General features: G+C 42.3%; 1 protein-coding gene across 2 annotated transcripts in view; it reads left to right on the top strand.

Annotated features, from left to right (window-relative positions):
* Window positions 1-1502: 1502 nt before the first annotated feature.
* fgl1b (fibrinogen like 1B) overlaps window positions 1503-7924 on the top strand; it is a 28581-nt gene continuing 22159 nt past the window's right edge. The window contains exons 1-2 of one of the 2 annotated variants that reach the window (XM_078545262.1): window positions 1626-1675; window positions 2158-2250. The gene's annotated coding sequence lies outside the window, so the exon portion shown is untranslated. Of the gene's footprint in view, window positions 1676-2157; window positions 2251-7924 lie in introns of both variants that reach the window. The other variant, XM_078545261.1, reaches the window with a different exon arrangement.

Raw genomic sequence — 7924 nt, 5'->3', positions numbered from 1 at the left:
ACGTGGTCAGATTCAAACCCATCCCCAGAGCATTACCCTGGGTCGCTGGATTACCAGTCCAGTGACAATGCCACTCCCCAGAGCATTACCCTGGGTCACTGGATTACCAGTCCAGTGACAATGCCATTCCCCAGAGCATTACCCTGGGTCGCTGGATTACCAGTCCAGTGACAATGCCACTCCCCAGAGCATTACCCTGGGTCGCTGGATCACCAGTCCAGTGACAATGCCACTACACCACCGTGTAAGCAAGTTATTGTGATTGTTAGCTTTTTGAGAAAAGAATACAATAATAAAAATTTTAAGACTGGAGCAACCAATTTACTTTAGGGGAGATGGTGGCGTAGTGGTAATATCAATGGACTAGTAATCTAGAGGCCCAGGCTATGCTCTGGGTACACAGGTCCAAATCTCACTATGGCAGTGGTTGGAATTTGAATTCAATTCATAAATTTGGAATATAAAGCTAGTCTTGGTAAGGGTGACCATGACAACTATCATCGATTGTCGTAAAAACCAATCTGGTTCACTAATGGTCTTTAGGGAAGGAAATCTGCCGTCCTTACCTGGTCTGGCCTACATGTGAATCCAGACCCGCAGCAATGTGGTTGACTCTTAACTGCCCTCTGAAATGGCCTAGCAAGTCATTCAGTTCAAGGGCAATTAGAGATGGGCATCAAATCCTGGCCTTGCCAGTGACACCCACATCCCAAAAATGAATAACAAAAAAATAAGAAACATGGGTTGCTATTCTTTTTGCTAGTGGAATAGGCCAAGGAGCATATTACTCTCTGCACTCTCCATTGGGAAAGTAATTGGATGGGTTAATCCCTCATTAGGACCTCAGCTGGCTCAGAGCCCTGGGGATGGTTTGCATTACATTACCTGTAGGTTCTGATGGAGAAAGCAAACTGGCAGAAACAACATTGTTGATGTATTTATGACCTAGCTTCAGATTAAAATAATGTTGTCACCAGCTTTATACCTACACAATTGTTAACAGATAATTGTGATTGTGTTTATATATATATTGTATTTGCATTTTATGAATTTCCAACCTAATTTTGTTGTGGCCCTAGGCATTGGCATTGTATAGGGGGTATTTAAATAAATACATAAGAGACCATAAATACGTAACAGTTGTTCTCACTTCAGTCAAGAAATGTGCTGTTTCAATTGACTCTAAACTGACCATTAGGGACTGAAGTAGAATCATTTATCCCAGCTGTTGTGGCCATTTAGTGCTGCTTTGAAATGTAATCATATGGAAAAAAGTACAAATTTTCCAATAATATGAATTGTTTTGGCCATTCCTTTCAATGACTAAATGGCTACTGAGCCAAATTTGATATGCACCTTTCTCAGTTTAAAATATATGGGTATGAGCTTGATGAAGTTGTACATCTGTGAACATGGATTTTTGCACAAGAGATGAAAATGTGCTCTCACTTGTCAAAATATTGCAAATGTTTTGTCACTTTAACATAATGAGCGGAAGATCTCTATTACTGGAATGTGATGAAATAATTTACTCCAGGGACTTTAATTTAAACCATCTGGTTTCTTAAGCACAATAAAATCAACAACTTTAGTGCCATTCTTATTCATTTAAGTCTTCAAGTACAGACAGCGCTTCGAGAATACTGCAACTAGCTGAGCTATTGCCGCAGTTCGGGTGAGTTTTGTATCATTCTTTGATCACTGCACAAATTGTTTTGAATCAAGCTAAGCTTTAAATCATGCCATTCATGAAAATGCACAGTTTTTCTAATTTACTGAAAGCGTTTCAATTATTTGTCTGCATTTTGGTGCCATAGCTATTGCGAAACATTATGATCTAGCTTTTAAGGTATCAAGAATCAACGTCAGCAAGTTAGCAAATCTGATAAGTAGTAATGTTACAGTCAAAGAAAACAATAGCTACAAGTTGTTTATATTGGCATAACGTTACTAAATTCAATACAGCTTAGGAGTTAAAGGTACCACAGAAGTTCCTGTTCAACGAATGAATGGCAACATATCTTGTATCTCCATGTGTTGAAATAGATCAGCTATAAAATGGTTGTGAAAACTGCTGTCAACATAGGTTGAGAATGAAAAGACTCACTGTTAGTTTTACTTAATTGTGTGTTTTTTATACGAAACTATGTTTTACAGCCAAATCATGCTGCCTTCTGTAATGCCAGCTCAGACATTCTACGTAATTTATTAATATCAGAAGCATTTGATCTTGTCTTCGCTAAATCCCTGGTAAGGTAGTATTTATTGCCCAGTCTAGTTGCCTGATAATCTAGAGAAATCATATGTAGAACAGGCCAGATGATGATGATAGGTTCCTATTCCTGAAGGATATTACTAAATAAGTTGGGTCGTTACAACAATCTGACAGCTTTGCTGACACTCCAGTGCAGTTCTGAGCGAGTGCTGCACTACCGGAGGTGCCGTCTTTCAGATGAGGCATTAAACCGGTGCCCCTTCTACCTACTTAGGTGGGTGTAAAAGATCCCATGGCACTATTCCAAAGAAGCGCAGGGGAGTTAGCCCCATTGTCCTGACCAATATTTACCCCTCAATCAACATCACAAAACACATTCATTGGGCATTACCACATTGTTATTTGTGGGAGTTTGCTGTGCATACATTAGCTGCTGCATTCCAGTATTACAACAGTGACCACACTTCAAAAATTCATTCATGGGATGTGGGCGTCACTGGCCAGGCCAGCTTTTTTTGCCCATCCCTAATTGCCCTTATTCAGGGGGCATTTAGTTCTGATGAAGAGTCATATGGACTCGAAACGTTAACTGTGTTCCTCTCCACAGATGCTGTCAGACCTGCTGAGTTTTTCCAGCTATTTTTGTTTTTGTTTCAAAAAGTACTTCCTTGGCTGTTAAGCACATTGATATGTCCAGTGGTCTTTTTTTTCCTTTCATGATTATTTATACTGCTAGTTCATAAATCACCATGATTATTGAATTAAATGTAAAGGATTCTCCCTCACAAATACTCCTGGATAATAGGATAACTGTCATAATTGCAGATCTAAGGATATTTTCCAATACTTCCAGAATACCCCATAGCCAAGCTTCAGGACTCCATTCAGAATGTTGCTAAACATCGAGACCACATCCCAGCCTGTCAGATCCTGGGGCAATCTCCAATGCTGATAAATCTATCCTTAATAAAACTATTTGCCTATCATAAAACTTTGATGCCCATTAGTTCAATTAGTGAACCTATAATGGCCCGGATTTCAGCGGTGAAGCAATGGCACTTGCCACTGACCTCGAAGAAAGTTGCCCACAAAGATCTGGTGATCTTTTTTCCCTTTCCCGATGGCAGCTTAAATTTGGTGCCAAGTGAAGGAGATCTCCAAGCAACAAGCAGCAGTGACATCTTCAAACACAGCAAGCAGGCAATCACATTGAAGTTTTTTTTTATTATTCATTCATGGGATGTGGGCATCACTGGCCAGGCCAGCATTTATTGCCCAACCCTAATTGCCCTTATTCAGGGGGTATATAAGAGTCAATCACATTCCTGTGGGTCTGGAGTCACATGCAGGCCAGACCAGGTAAGGCCACCAGATTCCCTTCCCTAAAGGGCATTAGTGAACCATTTCTTTTTACAACAATCAACAATGGTTTCATGATCATCAGACTTTTAATTCCAGATTTTTATTGGATTCAAATTCCACCATCTACTGTAGGAGGATTCAAATCCAGGTCCCCAGAGCATTACGGGTCCCTGGATTACTAGTCCAGCGACAATACCACTATGCCATCATCTCCCCAGGTATTCTCATAGACAACAAACCAGGAAGTTAAAGCATTGATTCCCCTTCAGCTATTAAAGAAAGATTGTATTTACATTTCATGACCACTGGACAACTCAAAGCAGTTTACAGCCAACAAAGTATTTTTAAAATGTAGTCACTGGTGTAATGTAGGAAACCCGGAATCTAATTTACGCACAGCAAGCTCCCACAAACAGCAATATGATAATAACCAATTAATCTGTATTTGTGATGTTGGTCAAGGGTTAGATATTGACCAGGGTACCAGGAATAACTCCCCTGCTCTTTCTTAAAAATAGTGCCATGGGATCTTTTAAAAGCACTCAGAATCACGGAAGTTTAATGGCACAGGAGGAGGCCATTCAGCCCATCGTGGCTGCACCAGCTCTCCAAATGAGCATTATGACCTAGTGCCATTACCCTGTCTTTTCCCTGTACCCTTGCACATTGTTTCTATTCAAATAATCATCTAATGCCCTCTTGAATGCCTCAGTTGAACCTGCCTCCACCACATTTTCAGGCAAACAGGCACTCAAGCAGACAGACGGGAGTAGTACTGAAAACATGTGCCCCAGAACTAGCTGTGCCCCTTGCAAAGCTGTTCCAGTACAGCTACAACACCTCATCCATCTGGCAATGTGAAAAACTGCCCAGGTATGCACTGTCTACAAAATGCAAGAGAAATCCAACCTGGCCAATTACCACCCCATCAGTTTACTCTCGATCATCAGCAAAGTGTTGGAAGATGTTGTCGACAGTGCTATGAAGCAGCTCTTACACAGCAATAAACTGCTCAGTGATGCTCAGTTTAGGTTTTGTTAGGGCCACTCAGCTCCTGACCTCATTACAGCCTTGGTCCAAACATGTACAAAAGAGCTGAACTCCAGAGGTGAGGTGAGAGAGACTGCTTTGACATCAAGGCAGCATTTGACCAACTGTGGCATTAAGGAGCCCTAGCAAAACCGGAATCAGAGGGAAAACTCTCTGTTGGAGTCATAAAAGAAGATGGTTGTGGTTGTTGTAGATCAATCATCTCAGTTCCAGGACATCACTGCAGGAGTTCCTCAGGGTAGTGTCCTAAGTCCAACCACCTTCAGCTGCTATATCAATGATCTTCCCTCCATCAGAACTGGGGATGTCTGCTGATGATTGCACAATGTTCAATTCCATTCAGGACTCCTCACATGCAGAAGCAGTCTATGTCCCTATGCAGCAAGATCTGGACAACATTCAGGCTTGGGCTGTTAGTGGCAAGTTACAACTGCGCCACACAAATGCCAGGCAATGACAATCTCCAACAAGAGAGCAGCTAACCATCTCCTCCCCTTGACATTCAATGGCATTACCATCACTGAATCCTCCACTATCAATGGGGGTTAACAATGACCAGAAACTGAACTGAGCCAGCCATTTAAATACTGTGGTGACAAGAGCAGGTCAGAGACTGGGGATCCTGCAGTGAGTAACTCACCTCCTGACTCCCTAAAGCCTGTCCACCATCTACAAGGCACAAGTCAGGAGTGTGAGTGCCCTCAGCCATTTCTTGATAACACGTGGTGTGAATCACATTGGTTCCAGACTGGCACCTGTGAGGCTGGGGACCTCTGGAGGTGGCTGAGATGGATCATCCACTTGGCACTTCTGGCTGAAGCTTTTTTTAAATTCTGTTATGGCATAGCCAATGGTAAACGCTGAGTTGTTCAAATCCCAGAAGGAAATTTGAGCCAACTGCCACAACTATTTTTGCAATTTGTATGTTTTAGGTTGTGGGATTTGAATTCAGTAGTAATAAGACCACCGAGCCTTATTGGTTTTTTAGAAAACTAGATTAAGCATTTATTAATAAGAGAAATGATTTTAAGCACATACATATGTCTACAAATTACTACTGTAATAACTTTTAAATCCCCTAATTAACCTGACTCCCAGTTGCACCTCTGTTAAGACAACAGTAAGACATATAAATTTTAAAAGATCCAGGCAAAGGAACATGATACCCTGAATAATCCAATTCAAAGTGAGTTTTCTTAACTTCAGTTCGTTGTAGGCAGCAGCTTGAGGCATAGATGCTGAGGGCTTTTCACACTTGTTAGATCTTAAAATGCCTGCCTTTACATCCAGCCTTCTCTCCTTTATACATATTTTCCCCTTTGAATGCAAATTCCCATTGTTTCACTATGTCTTTGGACTTTACCTCCCTGATCAAAAAAAATTTATCATAGTACCAATTTTACCAGTAATCTCTGGGAAAAATAAACATACTGTTTCTGAACTTCACCTTGCTAGGTGAAATAGTTCACCCCTCCTTTGAAAACAATCTAGTCTACTTTATTTAAAAAGGCAAATGTCCTTTTATACCTTACATTCTAAACTTCTCCCATGTTTACCTACTTAACATTTCAAACCTAGCTCATCTTCTAATACATCAGAGTTCAGACCAGCTGCCTTTAATCCAACTAAGTCTCACACACACACACACATATCACTATTTTGCAATAAATTCCAGTAACATTTATTATATCTTCCTGACAATTATTTCATCGGATGTGGGCATTGTTGGCTAGGCCAGCATTTATTCCCCATTGCTAATTACCCTTGAGAAGGTGGTGGTGAGCAGCCTTCTTGATCCGCTGCAGTCCATGTGGTGTGGGCACACCTTTAGTGCTGTTAGGGAGAGAGTTCCAGGGTTTTGACCCAGCGACACTGAAGGAACGGCATTATATTTCCAAGTCAGGATGGTGAGTGGCTTGAAGGGGAACTTCCAGGTGGTGGTGTTCCCATCCGTCTGCTGCCTTTGTCCTTCTAGATGGTAGCGGTTGTGGGTTTGGAAGATGCTGATTAAGAGCCATGGTGAGTTGCTGCAGTGCATCTTGTAGATGGTACACACTGCTGCCACTGTGCGTTGGTGGTGGAGGGAGTGAATGTTTGTGGAAGGGGTGCCAATCGAGCAGGCTGCTTTTTCCTGGATGATGTCAAGCTTGTTCAGTGCTGTTGGAACTGCATTCATCCAGGCGAGTGGAGAGTATTCCATCACACTCCTGACTTGTGCCTTGTAGATGGTGGACAGGCTTTGGAGAGTCAGGAGGTGAGTTACCCACCACAGGATTCCTAGCTTCTAACCTGTTCTTGTTGCCAGTGTTTATATGGCTAGTCCAGTTCAGTTTCTGGTCAATGATAGGATCCTCCAGGATGTTGATGGTGGGGGATTCAGCGATGTCAAGGGGTGATGGTTAGATTATCTCTTGTTGGAGATGGTCATTGCCTGGCACTTATGAGGCACAAATGTTACTTGCCACTTGTCAGCCCAAGCCAGGATATTGTCCAGATCTTTCTGCATTTGGACATGGACTGCTTCAGTGTCTGAAGAATTTCAGGTAGTGCTGAACATTGTGCAATCATCAGCAAACATTCCCACTTCTGAACTTATGATGGAAGGAGGTCATTGATGAAGCAGCTGAAGATGGTTGGGCCTAGGACACTACCCTGAGGAAATCCTGCGCAGATGTCCTGGAACTGAGATAATTGATCTTCAATAACCACAACCATCTTTCTTTGTGCTAGGTATGACTCCAACCATTGGAGAGTTTTCCCCCTAATTCCCATTGATTCCAGTTTTGCTAGGGCTCCTTGATGCCACACTCAGTCAAATGTTTCCTTGATGTCAAGGGCAGTCCTATTACCTCACCTGAGATAGTTGCAAATGCTTCAGCCTTACCTTTTTCACTGATGTGCTGGCCTCCCCATCATTGAGGATAGGGATATTTGTGTAGCCTCTTCCTCCCTATGAGTTGTTTAATTGTCCACCAACATTCACGACTGGATGCAGCAGGACTGTAGAGCTTAGATCTGATCTATTGGCTGTGGAATCACTTAGCTCTGTCTATTGCTTGCTGCTTATGCTGTTTGGCATGCACCTCATTTTTAGGAATGCCTAGTGCTGCTCCTGGCATGCCCTCCTGCACTCTTCATTAAACTAGCATGCAATGCAAATGTTTGGAAAGAGGTTCTGCCACTGGAGGCCATGAGTAGGCCCAACCTACTGCTGAAAGGCTGCTGACTTAACCCCCTTAAACTCAACCCACTGTTGGGAAGCCAAGAGTTCAGCTCCCGACCAATTAAGTCACCCAG

The sequence above is a fragment of the Cetorhinus maximus genome, chromosome 7, assembly GCF_964194155.1.
Source record: "Cetorhinus maximus chromosome 7, sCetMax3.hap1.1, whole genome shotgun sequence".
Lineage (NCBI taxonomy): Eukaryota > Metazoa > Chordata > Chondrichthyes > Lamniformes > Cetorhinidae > Cetorhinus > Cetorhinus maximus.
This window is presented reverse-complemented; position numbering and strand designations above follow the sequence as displayed.